The sequence below is a fragment of the Cotesia typhae genome, unplaced genomic scaffold (assembly GCF_013202065.1).
Source record: "Cotesia typhae breed Kobodo isofemale line unplaced genomic scaffold, CoteBio_Ctyphae contig_23, whole genome shotgun sequence".
Taxonomy (NCBI): domain Eukaryota; kingdom Metazoa; phylum Arthropoda; class Insecta; order Hymenoptera; family Braconidae; genus Cotesia; species Cotesia typhae.
This window is the reverse complement of record NW_027423729.1, coordinates 3,568,755-3,589,306: the sequence shown is the minus strand read 5'-3', so window position 1 is coordinate 3,589,306 and position 20,552 is coordinate 3,568,755. Positions and strand designations below refer to the sequence as shown.

General features: G+C 32.9%; 1 long non-coding RNA gene and 1 other non-coding gene across 3 annotated transcripts in view; one reads left to right on the top strand and one right to left on the bottom strand.

The window, feature by feature from the left end:
- The window catches only part of LOC141524700 (uncharacterized), a 179,642-nt gene that overhangs the window by 48,526 nt on the left and 110,564 nt on the right, over positions 1-20,552 (top strand). For both annotated transcript variants that reach the window (XR_012478746.1, XR_012478745.1), the window contains exon 3: positions 4,705-4,773. This is a non-coding gene — a long non-coding RNA (uncharacterized LOC141524700). The remainder of the gene's footprint in view (positions 1-4,704; positions 4,774-20,552) is intronic.
- Trnal-uaa (transfer RNA leucine (anticodon UAA)) lies at positions 3,119-3,202 on the bottom strand. The gene has a single exon. It is a non-coding gene; the product is annotated as a tRNA-Leu (tRNA).

Genomic DNA, 20,552 nt, shown 5'->3' with positions numbered 1-20,552 from the left:
AGTGGGAAAAGTATCCGTTCTCTTTATTTCAAGTTCAGAATAAAATCCAGAGTGAGGCTTTTAATCTAATTTTTTTTTTGGCTATGATTAAAGACTTCTATTCCGGCGATCAAGATAAGTTGGAAATTGATTCGAGCGATACTGCAAACAAAGGGGAGAAGTTCTTTATTTCAAATAAAAGATTGCGCTGGTGAAAAATAAAGGTGTGAGTACCGAATAGTTCACATTAACCATTTTTCTTCGCGACGTTTTTCGCGATACCAGCTCAGAGATTATAGTCACACCCAGTCTGTATTGATGATACTACCAGTGGTTGAGTCTATAGGTCGTGATATGAGGACTAGATATTATTCTGGTGTGTATGGTATTATATATAGTGTGTAGAAGTGAGAGGTGGTCACTGCGCGTGAGCTCAATCTACTGTGCTTGGTTTGTTTTCCCGTCATGCAATTTGTCATCTATTGTCCGACCACACACACATGTCCCGTGCCTGTCGCAAATCCGTTATATTTATGATCCCTAGTTGCTTGATTAATTTTTTTTCATTTCGGATTATCTTCACTTTATTGTATTAATTAATCCGGGATTTAAAACTGCGAGTTATTAATGTTTATCGATAATCATGAATTATTCTATTTATAATACTTTTTTCCTAAAAAGAAAAATGTTGAAACACATTCTGTTTTTTTTCCATTGAGCATTCATTATATTAACATTAATATATGTATATTAATCGTATAATTATTTAATAAGGGACTTTTTCCAACAATTTTGTGACAGTTGGTATTTATTATCCAACATTCTGTTAAATGTTTTCACCATTATACTTTAACAACGATAAATATGGATCATTTATTCATCCTGAATATATATATCAAGCTTACCAGATGATATCAAATAGTTATTTTTTTTTTTTTTTGTAATAATTTGTACAATATATAAGGTCACTTAAAAAAAAAAAAAAAAAAAAAGAAAAATCATGAAATACAGTACACATCACTTTGACCACTTGTGATGTATCTATAAACAAGTTTCCGCAAACAAGTTTAGTTAAATTTGAAAATAGAATATTCGTAAATTTTCGTAACCCGATTTCACGCGACGCCGCGTCAGAATGCCTAAGCATTACAAATGCGATTTTCAGTAGTCCGTCAAGAGTTCGTGGGGAAAGTAAAATAAAAAATAATAAAAAGCCGGGTGAGTTGAAAACCGAGAGATGAAATAAATCGAATAGGAGGCAGAGAGTATCCGGGAGTACCAGAATAAGAGTAAGAGAATGAACATAGTTGGGGAAAGCTGGAAAGCACTTTAACCAGATCCATTTTCCAGTTTTTCTTATTCAACAGTTCAGTTGAACAGTGGTATCGAGTTACCGCTTCGGATTTGTCGAAAATTCGATTTTCTTAATTCTTCTTTTTGTCACGCTTCTAACATCTACCACCCAGAAGCCATAAATGGAATAAAAGATATAATAGATGTAAATAGACTACAAGTTGTCAAATAAAAGTGAGATAAGAGGTTCTACAGACAAGAATCAAGTACTTGTTATTTACCATTACATCAGACACCCCAGCTTCCTTTATCTCTTCATTTTTCCACCCATGAATATATTAAGATTCTCCTCGGTAGATTGACAACAAATTTATTCATACTTAAAATAAATTTTTTTCTTACATTCTTATTATAATTTTTTCGCTAACTGTGAACAAACCGTCGAGAAGAATGCTGTACCCTTGACTTTAAGAATTCACGTGATAGTTCTTGTACGCCTATAGTACCTTGAAGAGGTTGACTAAAACATCCAGTCACGTGATCTACGGTCTTTTATTCTGACACCTACCGTATGTACCATACCACATAATACTACCATGTACTACTATGTACTCCGTAGCATACCCGAACAGAAGAAATCCTATCAAAAGAAAGAATTCCGAGATCTGAGACCTTACAATCCTCAAACATGATGCTACACTATTACGACTTGTGCATGTATGCTTGTCTATAGAATAACACAGTATAGAGGTAACGTGAGAATCACAACAGATGCGACAAAACGAAATTACAAGTGTCGACATCGTGTTATTTTTTTTCGCGAAATTGTTGTGACAGGCGTTTCAACCAGCCCGAGTCTTTCTTCTTTTATTTTCACGTTGTCACTGGTATGTTGGATTGGTATGCTATATGATATGTGTGTGATGTTCTCTGTTGGATAACATGGGGTTCCCGGCCTAGCACTTTTACGACCTCGAGGAAGGTGAATCACTGGCTCCAAGTGTAAGTGCAGGTCTCAGCCCAGACGTATATGTGAAGTCTTTTGGGAAAAGGGTCCTAGTTCCTAGTATTACTACTTACACAGCCTTTTCCTGTCTACTCTACACTTGATCTCATTAAATCGTCTCGTTTTTTTTCCCGACAAAACCGTATGTCGATCATCGTATGCAATTTCGATAAATTGACGATAGATGTTTGCATTGAAAAAAAATTTTTTTCAAACATGTTGGTTGAGACATTGTAGCTTATTACTATCCAGTTAAGCTTCAAATGTTATCTTTATCCTTATCGTAAATGTTAATACCTTCTAACTTCTCCATACCCTTTTATCCACTGAAATTCATTACTATTCACCGAGTCATTTGTACATATCGCGCTCGGTAATTACCGGTTCCATGACGATTTAGTAGATCTACTCCGACTAGACTTGCTATTCAACTTTGGAAGCTTCCATCATTTGTCTTTTATACGTGTGTTGATGTTGGTATTCATTTACACGTTGGTATACACTCACAAAAAACACGTATTTAACGGTAGTCATGCCGTAGATTAAGATATTGCCTTTGAATCGTTAATCTTCTTCAGTTAAAGTGTCGACTATCTCTACGTACTCTAGTGTATAATTATCACTATCATTAACTATTTCATATCAAAGCTACTGGGATTTTTTTTTTAATTTACAAGCTAGTTTTTATCTATCCCGTATCGAAAGTCGAAAGTAATTTTTTGTTTATTTTTTAAGAAAGTATACTTCTTTGCATGTAACTTGATTTACTTCTGTATATTAACTAATAATGTAATCAATCAGAGTAGATTTTTATCAAATTTTAAAAAAACAAAAATAATTTGCTAAGTGTGGGGTTCGAACCCACGCTCCCATCTGGGAACCAGAGCTTAAATCTGGCGCCTTAGACCGCTCGGCCAACTTAGCTCGAAAACGCAGAACGAAATTGTTCAATATGAGTCTATTACAAATTTTCACTATTGATTTGTCTATTTTAGGCAAATTTTCGGTGTAAATAATTGTAATGGTATTGACTTGATCCATGTAATGGAATTGGGACTATCAATTCACACTTTAAACGTCAACCACTACAAAAACTTATCATTTTTATTAAATCGCTTAATACATTTTTTGAAATCACTTTCTCGAATCAAAATAACTAATTCTCTTCAAAATAATTGTGTTCTTGGATCAAGAATTTCTTGTCTTGAATCAAGCATTTAATTCTTTCAGTGCACCCAGAACATGATTTAGTGAAATGGCACTAGTTTAATCACTAATTCTTCTCACTATAAAACAACCTGTTTTTACAAGGGTTAGCATGCAAAGCACTCGTCTCAATAAATAAGAGTCAAAAAGAAAGTTAAATAACCTCAAAAGCATAATCTTTAAAAGAATTCAACATTGCCACAGAGTAAAGTATGAAGTAAAGGTGTAAGGCTGGTTGTTTTGCAGCATTAAAAAAATATTACAGTGAGTTAACTTGTTGAGAATAGTTAACGTTGAGATATTAGAAGGACGTTGATGCCGATATTGCGTGTTAACGTCTAGGTTTACTGCCAGCACATGATGTCGTACCAGCCTGCACTCTTTTTTATCATTATCATGCTCCTTTTCTCTCCAACTGTTTTTTTACTATTTCATTTCCAAGCACTCCCCCGTACACATATACATCATTAGCGTAATAATTCTCAGTCAGTTCCTGGTTAGCTGATGCCTGATGTGCTCTAGTACTAATACTAATGTGCGTCATCATACTCGATGGGTATTATCTTATAGTTATAGTAGAACATATCATGGTCCCCTGAGTATTCCGGAGTTTTACTCGTATACTTATTCCTTTACTTTTAATTTACGTTGATCACGGGACTTTGAACTTGATATGGTAGCATCCATGAGTACTCTTTAATGCGACATGTACTGATAATACGGCACGCTAGTATGTAGGAAGACATTAAATGATGACAGTACTTCTAATGTTCTGTGTATATCTTATCCGTGAGCTAATTTTGAAATGTTATCTTTTACTCCTATTGTCTTCCTCATCAGATATTCACTTTTGTAGTAAAATACAACATTATACACTATACCAGTTTCGCTGAAAGTTGATTAATTAATTAGTTGTGTTATATTACATTAATTAACAAACGGGTTAATCACCCGTGCAATCAGCAAAATGTCAGTGTTGCATGAACCACTTAGGAGGGTTGCTGTCAGTAAATGAAAAATATTATAAACTTTCCTTAGAACATCATTTATATAATGTAAAAAGTTAATTTGTAATTTCAAATTAAATTTTTCTTTTTCAATTTTGGTTTATGATATAAAGAATTATTTTGCTTCAATACAACTGTAAATATTATTATTTAAAAACTCGTATACTGTAGCAAATGTCAATTAACAATAGTCATATTTATTTATGCTTCCAGATACCATGCGTAGTATTGCGACGGGAGAACAAAATTAAACTTCCAAGTGAAGAACAAAATCAACTATCGGTAACGTAGAAATTTCAATATTTAACTCAGTGATTTCCAAATTTTGAAAGACGTATTAGCGAGGGATATTAATAATACCAGTTTCTGTTTATAGTAAGATCAATGCATTTTATGTTAATTTTCAATAATTTTTTTTCTTTAAAATATCAACGTTCTCGATATTGATTTTAAATATTAAAAATGTTTAAGCTATTTAGCTATGTTCAAGTTTAAATTTTAAATCAACAACTTTTAACAGTTTAAAACTTATCTTAACATGCGATTTTAGTATCACTTATGATGCAACTTTAATATCATAATTTTTTCTATATGGTTAACGTACAAGAATATCAAACTCAAAACGTAAAGTTTGAAATTAGGGATTCCCGAAAGTTTACGAGTCTCTAAAGTCTAAGCAAAGTCGATGTAGAGAGTAACCATAATTGAATTTTAATTATTCATAAAACCGCGTCTACATACGGGAGCATTTTTCCCGATTAAATTAAAAGGCATTACAAAATTTCGGAGTAAAGTGTTTTAATCGAGCGTAAGTAAGCTTAGGACAATGAATAATTAAATAAAGAGTGTGTAAATTGAACAAGTTAAATAAGTGTGCTTGTACCGAGGAGAGACGAGAGTGTTAAAATGTATATATGTGCTCGGCAAAGTTGTCAAAGCATTGTAACAAAGTTTGTAGATAAATATATAAAGCAATAGTAACATTAATGGAAGTTTGTGTGAGTGAGATTGAACTAGCCCAGGGGACCCGATTCGAGCGAGTGGATTTACATATTACATACTCAAAGGTGTTGAGGTGAACACTCATTCGTATTAGTGCTTGTATCTATGAATACTCACTACGACTAATATACAGCAGAGACAATTGTTGCCCTTGACGACTTAACGGGCAGGGAAGGGGGTTGACAGTAAATTTGACTGTTACATCAGGTTCTTCGGGTGAACTGAGGGTACATTAGTATTAGCGAGGCTGGTATAATCGCTGGACTGCTACTAGTCCTCGACAGAAGTGATGTGATGGCTATGGCTATTGATAATACACCAGAACGCAGAACGGATCGAAGAATGAAGGGATTGTCTAGACGTCATCGTATTTATACTATACATACGACCTATCCTAAAGTAAATCTGCATAATTGATGTAGGAGTTGAATGGACGCTCGGAGAATGAGAAAACCCATTAGTGGCCAGCGGTCATTTATGCACTACCAATTCTATTGCTATCCCTTATTGATTTTTTATTTCATTATAAATCATTTCATTCATTTACATACTCTAATTTTATATTTTCAATTACTGGCCATTCAATGATTTTTTAAAGCTTGATTAGTTAGTGAGTTAGTGACTAAAAAAGTTTAGTTAGAAAAAAAAAATTTTTTGGCTAGAGAAAGTTTTATTTTCTTTGAAATAAATTTTTTTTTTTAACACATTACAGATTAATACATAAAATTTAATAACTGGATAGTTTAAAAAATTACGAAAGTATTAACCTGACAAAAATTTTTGATTTAAGAGCTCACTATTTTTTTGCAAGTAGGTTTTGCTTCTAAAAATTTTAAATCAAAAACGATGAAGCTTGTTAAAATGATTATCTTGGTTCAAAAATTTTTCAAAGACAATATTGAAATAAGTTAGTACAAAAATTCATAAATTGAATGATTGAATTGATACAAAAACTCGAAGTCAGCAAACCCAAAATACGCTTTCAATATCAACAGAATTTTGTATGTCTTGGGTTCCTTTTTGGCGATAAACGCTCATCTGTACACTTATACATATACAGACGACTTCTCCAAGAATGACTCGGTCGAACTAAACGAGAACGTGTGTAACTTGTGATCTCGTCAACGAGTCTACACTCTTATCTCAGTTCGAGCTCGATTGGGATTGAAAATAGTGTGTAAGTATAGGTATAGGTATTGGTGTAGAAAAAGTCGCCGGGTGGTGATCTCGAGAGGATCGGAATTCTAGACTCCCGGATGCCACGATCGCGTGCTATATGGCTCGTCTGGATAAAGGACGATTTCGCAGTATGAAAAGAGATTGTGAGGGAGTGGAATCCCGACGTATTGTCCTCTGAGCTTGGGGATTTTCATCGGAAGAGCCACCGAGCTAAGAGCCTATTCCTATATTCCTTTTTTTATCTTTCTCATTCTCTTTACTTTATTTTTATCCAACTCTTACTTTCCTTGTTCCTCATTTCTTTTCTGAAAAACTCATACAAGCATACGTCGTAAACGACTCTGCCAATATGCTCACTGTTCACTGTTCGCTGTGATTGTGGTGAAGTGTTTTATTACTTTTATACTTTTTCTTTATTCGTGTAATTTAAATTCAGACTTCAAAGCAGGATCTTGATATTATTTAAACCGATTTATTTTATCTTCTCTTCTTTTGCGATTGATTTTTTTTTTCCGTAGAGAAAAAAGAATTAATTGTAAATTAAATCGAAAATTAATTATTATTTTTTAATCACATGAAAATTTTATATAAAAAAAAAAATTTGATAAAAACACAGACAATGTTTTAATGCGTGATAGATGCTAAAATAATATAATACTTTTATTATTGACACAGGGAGTTAAATTTTACAGACAATTGCCACTGAGTAACAGACGTTTCTTTGTCAGGGTGACATGTAAAACAATAACAATTACTTGGACGCCTATTTGACGTATTTGTGACACTTTTCAAGCGACATGCGACACTTTTATGCCAAATATATATTTAATACGCGACAACAGACGCGAGTTATTGTCATATGGCGACTATTTTTTTAAAATCGTTACTTTTACAACTGCTTCACTCTATTGAACAACATTTATTCCGTTTTTTTCCTTTTTTCACGATAAATTTATTTTTTTCACTGTTAGAAAAGATTTAATAAAATTTATCACTGTACATAACTTCAGATCAATAATTGTTGCTTTTACCGTCATAATTAATTGTAGGCTCGCTTCATTTAATACTAACTAAATCTTAATTATTATGGTTTTTAAAAAATTTTAATCCTATTTTTGTTTGAAGGGAAATTAATTATTTTTTTTTTTTTTTAAACATTTAAAAGAAAATATTCTTGAATGATTAATAAACACATGCATTAGCTGCGAATACGTAATATAGCGAGACACATATCACATATAACGTTCCTCGAAATGTCTACAGACTGTAAAATGAAGAATATAACACAGAATTGTATCGTAAAATATAATAGGAGTGCAATTTATACTTCTGTTCAGATGGGTCGCTTCTCTAGTATTTATTCAGTACAAGGACGGATCACCGATCTCTGACTATAGATCTCTGTAATATTATTTCATATTACTATACGTCTCTCATCCTAATTGCTTCGTGTTTACACTATACTCGAGACCGCAGTAGCGATAAGGGATGAAAAAAATTATATTGGGTTATGATCGCACAATGAAGGGACTGTTTTCAGCGAGCAGTGATGCGATAACCTTCACTTTCTCTATACATATACATACAATGGCATTGGATCTTTTATTCGCTCTCTATTACATTTATAAGCGATTAAATTTAATTGATAATTAAGCCCTGTTTACAAACAAATTGTCCGATAAATCCCATGATACTGCGAATTTATTATCCATTTCGCGTGTTACATCGCACGATTTACCTCATAATGTAATATTTTATTTTTCTTCGTCATCTCGTTATTTTCAACTATTTTTAGTGGTCTAACGTTATTGCTATAAATAAAAAACAATTGAAATATTTATAGTGTCTAGGTGGCATTTTTTTTGTTTTTATTACGTATACGCATGAATTTGACATTAAAAAATACACTTAAAATTTTTTATTACATTACGCTCTTATATAACTTAATTTGGACGCAAACAGTTTAATCAGTTATTAGTCAATTTACCCTACCAAACAAAAATTATCAGAAATGACCGATAAAAAAATCATTTAATAAGTAATTGTTGTATTTTTTAGTTGAAATTATTTCTTTTTTAATTATTTTATTACTATAGATAAGAAATTTTTACACTCAATTCATTATTTTTAATCGATAAAAAACTTTTTTTTTGGGTACTTTAAAAAGCAATATAATATTGAAAGTAAAATCTAATGACATAGACAGCTTCGAGATATCAAAGACTAAAAATAATATTTTTTTTCAGTACATGGTTATATAAATAATAAATTTTTTTTAACAAGAAACTTATTAACAAATGTAAAAATCAATTATTATTCACAAGTAAAAAATCGTCAGTAACAACCTTTAAAAATCATATGTAAAATTTTAATTAAAAATGCCGACATTAAATAATACATCACCACAAGCACAGTAGAGAAAAATAACTGCAACTGGTTATAAAAAAAGGCAGCGACCTTTGCAATCCTTTGACTTTGTAAACGTAAACCAGAAAAAAAATAATTTTTTTGAAATAATCCACGTGTGTTATTAGCCATTAAGGGCTCTGTTTCATGTTCACCGCTCATTGTTGTAACCGTGCCCTTTGGGACTGTCCTTTATTCCAATACTTCAAAGTGCTATGCATCAACATTGTATGTACCGCAGTCTTCTGTACTGGAGGTACATTGCTGACTTTTTTTTACCTTTGCATTGAGCTAATTACTTCATTATTTGCTTTATATTGTACTTTTTATTTTCTCCTGCCTCTTACTTCAAATATCTGCGGTTACAAAAAGCGGTATAATTAATAATAGAAAAAAAAAATTATTAAAGAACTTATTGACAAAAAAATCAAGTTATCGCATTGCACTTTCAAATTTTTCCCCTCTCATCTCATCGGTAGAGTACTGCACAGTACTGCTTGAATGTTTTTTTTTGTGTTCATTTAAACGTACCCACGTCCTTATACCACCGCGTTTGTCGTTTGCCAGTGCTGTACTGTACACGGTGCACATTTTCTCGTAGAGAATAAAAAAGAGTAAGAGTTGCGAAAAAGACAAAAAAAGTTTTAAAAAGGAATGCACGCGAATGTGCTGTACGCGTGGCTCATTGCTATTGCCGGTGACTGGATGCGAGCCTCGTATTGTCAACATCAACGTTGAAGTACTAATCAAAACCCCTGGTGTCTTTTAAGATTATTAAAATCCGTCCGGGCCTTGAAGTTCTCAAAGGGTTAATTATCCTCCTGGATGTTTATGGCTCAGTTACTCTTTGCTCTTGTTCTATCTCTCGGGGGATTTGTAACATCAGCTATGAAAGATGCAATAATACTAAAAATTATAACAATAGTGATGAAATGAAAAATTTACTAAGAATTTTTGAAGTTACAATTTTTACGAAGATAATTCAAATTTAATAATTAATATTTATCATGATTTCTTATTTTTAATGAGAATATGGTAGTTATTATTCAATTTTTATGACAGATTAATAGTAAGTAGTGTTGCACTTTAAAACCCGCAATTTTTATTCTTAGAAGCTCAAAATTAAAAAAAAATTTTTATTTAAGAACTTTTTTTTCACATTGTTTAATTTTTTCATCAGTCTAAAAATTTAATTTTTATATCCATTTATACTATTTCTTACACACTATCTAATTACTTCCGGAAGTTTCAACCATTTATCATTAAATTAAAATTATTCATCATTATCATTGCATTACTACTATCCACAACTTAGTATCCAAAAAATCCGATTAATAAAAATACAAAGGTCATAAGCGATAAACCAAAGTGGGATTGAAAACCGGTAAATGGTAAGTGTTTAAATCAGTCGTAAGAAGAAATAAGTAATAAGCAATAAATAAAAAAAAAAAAAGAAGGAAGGTAGGAAGCTTCTCAGTTGAGCAGTTAAGAAGTTAAGCAAGTAAGCAAGTAATATACCTAATAGGTATGATGGGCAATGGGTTGTGGATGTCGCATCTTTACAAAGTAAACGCGATATCACAAGCACTTATAACCCGTAAGAGTGTACTTAGACAAAGTACTTTTAAGAGGCAATAAGGTGGGATCTGGGATACCATCACCCTTCTCTATATACTTCACGCTACATGTGCATCAGTAGCATGCTGATACTTGTCAAGTGACTCGACGGTCTATCCTTGATAAAGGCGTCATAACGCCCGTACCTACGTGATTGTCAAACTTTAAAAAATAAAATTTCCATTCCATTTATACACGCACATTTTTTAAACATCTCACATCTCCCATCGCCCATTACAGCCAGCAGACGTTTATGTTTGAGTGCTTGTGAATTCAGAGATACCAATAGACTGAGGAACATTAGCTCCTTAGTGATATATATTTATATATTTATGCATAAGTGAGATACGATTAGCGTTGGGAGGTAAAAACTTTAGCATTAAGTGCGAAGATATATTATTTTTTATTTCAACTTTTAAATGTTATCCGGGGAATGTTAAACGTACCTCTAACTAGAGATTTATTAGACTGCCGTACACTGCTAGTTTAAAAATTGAAAATAAAAGATTTTATTTAGATAGATGTGTGAAAATATTTATGAGTCATAGATGCGATAGTTTAATAATTTAAGGCTTGAATTTTATATTTATTTTGCATAATTATATAATGGAGTTTTGAAATGTCTGATCTAGATAATAATAAGAAATATTATTGTCATTTCTTTTACCAGTGATATGATATATAAAATTTTTTATTTAAATCAGAGACCACAGAAAAAAATACGAGACATTGCTAGATGTCTGATGCAATTCAGCTTGATTTTTGGAGAAAAATATTATTTAAAAACACGTTGATAGAGCCAGGAGCGCCAAGTTTGACGAATTTAGCGATTTCAGACCTTAGATTAAGAAAAAAGTCTGACAGAATAAAGAAAAATACAGACCAAGACTGACATTATAGTTATGTGATTGTTATAGCGAAACTGAAGTTTTATTATGTACAACAAAGGTGTCCATGTAACGTAGATGCGTTAAGTTATTATCGATCGGTGGTTTTATAGCCTGGACGAAGCGATATTTCTCGTTGGTCACTTAGCGATTTAGATGATCATGAAAATCGGCGAGTGTATGGTGGGTGACTTATTTTTTATTTACCATCAAGTTTCATTGTTGCTCGGAGAAATGCTCTTTACACTCGACTCGACTCTTATTGTTGTATAACAAGTATAGGGTGCAGGGTGTTATAGTCGCAGTATATATTATATAGCAATGTATATAAATATACCTTGTGTGGGCTTCAGTAAAGTAGGCTGTCGTTATGGCCTTGCAAGTGAACATTATCGGCTCGTCGAGTCCTCCAGCGGCTTAACTCTCCAGCCAGGACGTCAACTAGAAGCGTTTCGGGAGTTTTAATGTCCTACTAACGGCTACAACGAATTACGATAATTACACTCCGTTCTTCGTTCATGATCACCAGAAATTTGCTATGGACGAATATCCACCCGGAAAAATTACTCGCTAACACTTAACTAATAAAGTCCGAGCTAAGGTCATAAATTCCAGATGTAATGAAACTTTAGTTGGTTAAAATTGTATTATAAAATAAACTCATAAAATGGTAGCTCTTTGAACCATTTTTTAATTATAAAACATATAACTTTCAAAAATTAAATTTTTTTATTCAAAAATCTAATAAATTTATGATTATCTTCTTTTTCATTCAAATTTATCAGAAATTAATTTTTAGAATTTTCTATTCTTAATTTTATTTTTCAGTGCACTAAAAAACTGAAAAAATTGAGAAATTGACATTTTTTTTAATTATTCAAAAATTAAAAACTAAAAGTTTGGGACAAAGAAAAATCCAAAATTGGCCAAAAATTTTCGGCTTTTAAAGCCGCGATACTTAGAGCTCCATTACCCGTTATATTCCCGCTATCTTAACTATGAGGTTGGCGAGTAAAGTGCCAACAAGCACCCGAGTACCAGCTACAAAGAGAAAGATTTGGTATCAGAGAGTGGGATCTTACAAGACTTAAGCGACGTGGACGTCAAGTTATAGTGAAACGGCAGTTAGATGGCGTTACTGAATAATGTCTAAGACGCACAATATAACCTTAGCAGTAAATCTAAATGTTCTTAAATGAATCGTTAATCGTTAACTGCTGGCGTAACAGTGGTTGACGACGCTTATAAACTGGAAATTCAAAGGTAGACGTAGAAATTCAGATGTACATACTACGTACTGCATACAACGAGAATCGTACATTTTGTGTTGCTACTTTAGGATCCATATAAATATATACGCATGTATATGTGTGACAATAAGTCTTTTCGGCTCTATAGCCGGACAATAAAGTCAGAGGCAGCTTTATTGCCGGAGAGCCTCAGAGGAATCGTAGCATGTTTCAAATAGCGTTCGTTAAACATATATATATATTTACTTTTTTTAGTTTTATTTTTCTCGTCCCCTCGCTGGTGAATACATTTCCCATATACACGGGGCGAAGGGGTGGAAGGGTGCTGCTCCACCGGACACAAACGCTCGTAAAAAGGTCACTCGTTTAATTCCAAATACCCAGGATATTTTGAATTCTCGTGCTTTATTGAGTCGTTCACGGTACATTGCTCGCTATCATCCGCCGAAAAATTCACCTGCACTCATTAAACATTTACATCAAGTGACTCCCTCTCTCTATTGCTATTTACATTGCATTCACTGGATGCGTTTATTTCGTTAGTTTTTTTGGTCCTTTTGTTAATTCAACGCGGTCATACATTTTTTATCTACTGTCGTATTTTTATTCGACAATTTTAAAAGATATAGTAGCTGAAAACTTTTACAGTTCATTTTTTAAATTCGCTTTTTGGAACTGAAAAAATTAGATTTTTTCTGTTTACTACAAAATGATTTAATACTGAAAAATAAAAAATAAAAACAACTCATGATGCTCATTGAATTTTTAGTAAAAGTCTATGAATAAATATTTAAATAAATTACATTGCTAATTTTTAGAGAAAAGTAGAGAAAAAGGAAATTTATTACTGTTAATTACTTCAGTTTAATAACTGAAGTAATTTATTTTTAAAGAATCATAAGAGCAAAACAAAAACAATTTTCTAAAACATTTTTATAGCTAATTTATTTCCTAACTAAAACAGATATTTTTTTAGTACTAAACACATGATATATGCTATCGCACCCCAAATAATCGTTAAATTCGATAATGAAATTTAATCGAGCTCACCCCTTTAACGACTGAGGCGTCCATTGTGACGATTCGGTCTTTCGTATTCAGAATCCGGCTGCGTACATTTAATAGACAATTACTCGTGAGCTTTAAAACATATGTCCGTAAGCTGCTAGAGCATATTAAGTAAAGACAGAGGAAGAGCACCACAAACTACAAAGCAGAGTTAAGTATTCGAAGAACAAGAATGAGGAAGAATGACTGAGATGTGTGGCGGTAATTCTCATTCCATAGAGGTAAAACGATTCTATCCCGAGATACGATCGTTTGTCGTCGGTGCAAAACGATGATACGAGCATTATTATCCTGACACGTCATTAACTAAACGCGGAACGAGTCGAGAAAGGTATATGCGCTGTATAGTATCGAGACTTTAAACGTTAAACGAAAGTCCTAAACTTAAAACCCACTGTGTAGTGCTTATAAACTGGACGACTCCGATAGAAATTGAGATGGAGACTTGTCCTCCTGCTCATTGGCCGTAGAATCGCTATCTGGTGCACTGGTTAAGCGATAAAATCCTTCTGGGATCATATAATTCGTTGTTGGAAGCTGGAAACCCTTTCTTCTTCATGGCACAACAATAAAAACAGCTGACCGTTAAAACTACACGGAAAAAATATTATTGCTTTATTTATTGGGCTTATTGTTGATGAGAAACAGTTAACTTTTGCTAAGTCAACGGTTTTATTATTTTTTGTTGGTTATTGTGACTATAAATTAACTTTGATGTTCTTTTATAATACTTTTGGGTGATTAATATATTTTTGATTCAGTAAGAAAATATATTTTGTCTTCAAGTCTTGTTGATAAATCTTGACGTAAAAAGTAAAAAAATCTTAGTGTCCTTGCCCATAAAATTTTTCATCATGAACTTTATTTAGGACTCACAAGCTCAATTTGACCTTCAAAACCAAGAAAATCTTAAAAGCAAAAAATTCAAATCTAAAGTTTAGCAAGCATCGTAGAGCCAAGAACCATTCAAAGACTAATGGTCCAGAGCGACTTTCTCGAGAAGTTCGAACCGAAAGAATAGACCTAGAATAGGATAAGTAAGGTACCAGCGAAGAGCAGACACTTTATGATCCAACAAACGCTTTTGGTACACTAAAGTCCTCGTCCTCGTTTTCATCTTTTTTTTTTTTTATCTTTTTCTTGTTATTATTAATTCATCCATTCTTGATTTTTTTTTTTTTCTACAACAGTAATAGCAGTCGGTGTATATTTATACATTTGTCAGCGCACCGAGTTCTCTTTTCGATGATCCCACTCCAGTGGGCACGCGGATCGCAATGCCAAAGAGCCACGTTCATTTGAAAGCACCCGAGGAGCGCTTGTAATTAACGATTACAAAGTATTTCGTTCAGATGATTATCAGTCTGCGCCGGATGCTAGGAGTTCGCCATCCCCCGTACCATAACTTCCGGCACTTTGATGTGCAGGACCTCCCTTGTTTTCTGCCCCATTGTACAGCCCACGGTCTTTGCTATCACTGCAGTATCAAACCGTATCCAAAAGCAGACAGCAAAGGATGATGAACCAGAGGTAGAGCTAGAGGTATATTTCATGTTTGCAGAGATCTGATTGAAAAAGCAGAGAAGGAAGAGGACAACGGAATATATTTTAGTGTGCACTTGAATCCCTCTTACTCTCTGTTGAACAATAATCATCATGATCACCATCATGATTATGATGCCTGCACTGTATTGCAGTATTTAAATCGCACTCGGGGATGAAAGCTCGCTGTATGCAGACCGTAGATTGCCTACATAACTAGAACAGTCGTCAGTGTGTATGTTTGGATGTAACTGGAGGAGAATATCAAGAAAAAGATAAATAAAAGCAAGTGCACGTGCAGAATCGACAAACGTTGAACGTTAATTGGTGCCTCGGGTAAAGTTTCCGCTTCTCATTTCTTTTCCTCTTGCTCTGTATTTTTAAACTTATTTTAGATTTTTATGTATTAACTGAAGAGCTGACAAAGAAATAAAGTCCTTGCTGGATGTTTTTTCCTTCTTTCCTTTTCTCTCGTTTCTCTGGCTGGGCTTGAGCGAATAGAAGAAAACCGCGTTTCCGTGAAGGGATACGGCCTCGGGCAGGTTGTTACTTTCTTGACACGAAGTGTACTGCAATTAGTTTACTGTCAAGGCTACCCGACGATCAAACGGTTCTAAGGAGATATAAAAAGATAACGCGGAAAAGGAGTTTGTATAATTGGGATTATTGTGTTTTTAATAAATTTGAGCTTTTGAGTGTGAAGAGAAGAATTATGCTCTTCGTGCTTCTTAACTTTTTTTTTTTAAATTATAGTGTGTTTTGCTTCTCAAAGGTGTCTTTTGTGGCGTAATCAGATCATAGATCTTTTTTAATTCTTTACTTAATTTAAAAATCAGAAACTAATAAACTAAATTCCCTTGAATATTAAAAGTCATTAAAAAAAAAGTGAACAAATTCAATTTATCTGAAAAAATCCAATAATAATTACAATCAACAAAAGTCCATATTTGTCAAAAGGTTGCAAACTTAAAAGGAAAAAAAAATAGACAGCCGACTAAAAATATATACTATTAAAATAAACATATAATAAAGATAAAGATCAATCTGTTTTGAAGCAGTCAGTGAGATCGGTAATAATTAATAACGAATAAAATAATAACAGACTCGAATAAACTGTAATCAGTTAAAGTCACTTAAACTATAATCTGGTGGTATAGTAAATATTTTTCCAGTTATTCCTTGGACATTAATGCTCCCAACAACCGAACTCCAGCTCCAGGATTCTTAACCGCTTGTCCATTACGAAGAAGGCGGAGCGTAAGAGAGCTTCCACATTTTGCATCGCGTTTCATCTATAATTATAATCGTTTCCCGGAAGATTTTGCCCGCTAGCTAAGGGCGTGACCGGTAATACGTGGAGAAATCGCGAGTGGCCGTGGCCGTCTAACAGCTACACGCATTTTTTTAAATAATTATTTCTCCGTTTCTTTATTTCTATTTGTATGATTTTTTCCTCTCGGAGCCATTACGTCGATGTTTACGCGGATATCAAGTAGAATATCATACCTACAGTCTGTATTGAACTTACATACACTTCTAATTCGCTGATGCTTGTACATATTACTATTTTTGTTAGTATGCATCCAGCGTTGATAGTGCGCATGCGCACATGGTCAATTTAGCGGCTCGTGCCGCGGCAAACCGCACCAGGAAACAAACAGAAGACTATCATTACATATTATTATTATTGTTGTTATTATTAATATATGTATATGTATATATTTATCTAAAAGATTGTACCGAGTTTGTAGATGATGGCGTGTTATTCTCTATCCAACGCTACTCTATCATGGCGTGTCCCGTGTTAATAAGAGCAAAACTCAGTGTAGCGTTATAAAATCTAACCTGCCCGCAAAAACCACAGAAAATTGTGGTTAGCGGTAGCGCTGAACAAAACCAGCAGCAGCAGCATCAATATTAGCAGTAGTAACACTAACTAATTTAATTTTATATTTTAAACAACCGAGAGCTGCTAGGATAGTAATAATAATAATAATAATAATAATAATAATAATAATAATAATAATAATAATAATAATAATAATAATAATAATAATAATAATAATAATAATAATAATAATAATAATAATAATAATAATAATAATAATAATAATAATAATAATAATAATAATAATAATAATAATAATAATAATAATAATAATAATAATAATAATAATAATAATAATAATAATAATAATAATAATAATAATAATAATAATAATAATAATAATAATAATAATAATAATAATAATAATAATAATAATAATAATAATAATAATAATAATAATAATAATAATAATAATAATAATAATAATAATAATAATAATAATAATAATAATAATAATAATAATAATAATAATAATAATAATAATAATAATAATAATAATAATAATAATAATAATAATAATAATAATAATAATAATAATAATAATAATAATAATAATAATAATAATAATAATAATAATAATAATAATAATAATAATAATAATAATAATAATAATAATAATAATAATAATAATAATAATAATAATAATAATAATAATAATAATAATAATAATAATCCGGAGACGCTTATGCACCTTTTGTCGGCATGTCCAGTGCTGGCGAGAGGTGCATATATCCAGCGTCACAATGCTGCCCTGAGAGTACTGTACTACTATCTTCGTCATTGCTACGGTATTGACGTGACACCAGTGCTGCCTTATTTGCCAGGAGATATTCCCCAGGTTGTTGAGAATGACAGTTGCAAAATTTATTGGAACATGCCATTTGCAACAACCCGGCGGATAGATCACAACAAACCTGATATTGTGCTCTTCGACAAGGCCACTCATGACATTTATGTCATTGAGTTCTCGGCCCCGGCAGAATACAACATCTCAGCCAAAGAAGAGCACAAAAGACAAATATATCAGGATCTCCTGTTTGAAATTGGTAAACTTTACCCAGGTTACCGTGTCAAGCTTGTCGTCCTGATTGTTGGCGTCCTAGGAGGGATGAAGCAGTCTTTTGTATCCTCACTTGCCATAGTTCCAGCTTGCTCATCAAAAGCTGAGTTCTTGGCAGTTAGGATGCAGAAGGCTGTTTTACTTGGTTCTCTCCGTCTCTTAAGGGAAATGACTTTGGCCTGCTGTGATCACTAACCGCCTTGTTGTGCGGAGTGGTCCAGCAGTAACGGACGGAGCTCAGGCTGGGCCCTCGGAGAATCGGACTCCGGGGATAACCCCCCTGAGCATTTAATAACAAAATAATAATAATAATAATAATAATAATAATAATAATAATAATAATAATAATAATAATAATAATAATAATAATAATAATAATAATAATAATAATAATAATAATAATAATAATAATAATAATAATAATAATAATAATAATAATAATAATAATAATAATAATAATAATAATAATAATAATAATAATAATAATAATAATAATAATAATAATAATAATAATAATAATAATAATAATAATAATAATAATAATAATAATAATAATAATAATAATAATAATAATAATAATAATAATAATAATAATAATAATAATAATAATAATAATAATAATAATAATAATAATAATAATAATAATAATAATAATAATAATAATAATAATAATAATAATAATAATAATAATAATAATAATAATAATAATAATAATAATAATAATAATAATAATAATAATAATAATAATAATAATAATAATAATAATAATAATAATAATAATAATAATAATAATAATAATAATAATAATAATAATAATAATAATAATAATAATAATAATAATAATAATAATAATAATAATAATAATAATAATAATAATAATAATAATAATAATAATAATAATAATAATAATAATAATAATAATAATAATAATAATAACAAGCGGTGCTTGTTACGTGGCCTCCTAGTGGCGCACCGCGGGAAACGCAGACCGCAACATCTGGTCTGTAGGCTAACAACGTAACCGGAGCAACGGGCCAACTACCCGTTGCACCGTAATATCTGAGTTCCAAAACAGTATAATCTCAGAAGTGCTCCCCACAACCGGTCCTCTTCGGATGAGGACCAGTCATCAGGTGGGAGGAGCACACCGGACCCGATGACTTATGACGACCCCGGCGCTTATAGGATTAAGTTTAAGTGGACGGAGGAGCTTCGCGCCGATCTCTTGGTGTGCTGGCAGAACAGCGAGCCGGAGGTATCAGGGTATATGGCCCGGATGCACACACTTTGGTGTGGCATGCATCCGGAGCACAGACATTTTACGCCCAAACACCTGCGTAATTACGCCTCATACCTTCGGCATAATCGACGATCGCTGCTGCCAAATAGAAGGCAGTCTAATCGGCCTTCATTTCCAGCACCGCTACACCAAGAACGGCACCGTTTCTCCGAGGACAACGACAACCTCTTTACAGGTCGACAAGTGAGCATCTCCAAAAAGATGACTCACTCAAAACAACAGCTCGACACGGTGAACGAAGATCTCCCCACACAGCTTCAAGAGGACTCCACTCTGCTCACTGTCAACCAAGTTGTCTACGGTGCCGCGGCTTCGCTTCTGCCGATAGAGAGAAGACATTCTCTCTCTTTCGAGGCGAAGTTGAAGCTGCGCATCGCTCAACTTGGACACAAAATTGACATTTCTCGGAAACAAGTCTCCCGCATTCAGTGTGTGATAGAGTATGTTAGTACTCAAAGACCGTACACGCCAAAGTTCGTCGCCTGGCGGCAGAACTTCGAAGGCGACATCACACACTGAACAAGAGTACTCTTCTTGTCATCAAAGAAGAGTCTCTTAACAAGTTGCGGGCTCTGGTGGCTTCCAAAAGTCACTAGAGAAAAGGCTGAAGCGGTTGATCGACAACTCTTTGTTTCGATCCAACCCTTCACGCTTTCTGTCACCTAAGACCGCTGTTCCCGAGAATCATCCATCATCTGAGCGAGTGGAAGCCTTTTGGAGTGAATTGTACGGAGATCAACCAAACGTCAACCCGGATACTCCAGCTCTGCACGACTTCGAGGCATTCTGTCGAGACACCGACGGCAGGATATCGCCGAAGAGAGCCCTGCAGTCAGTGTGGAAGAGGTTCGTAAAGCCCTGA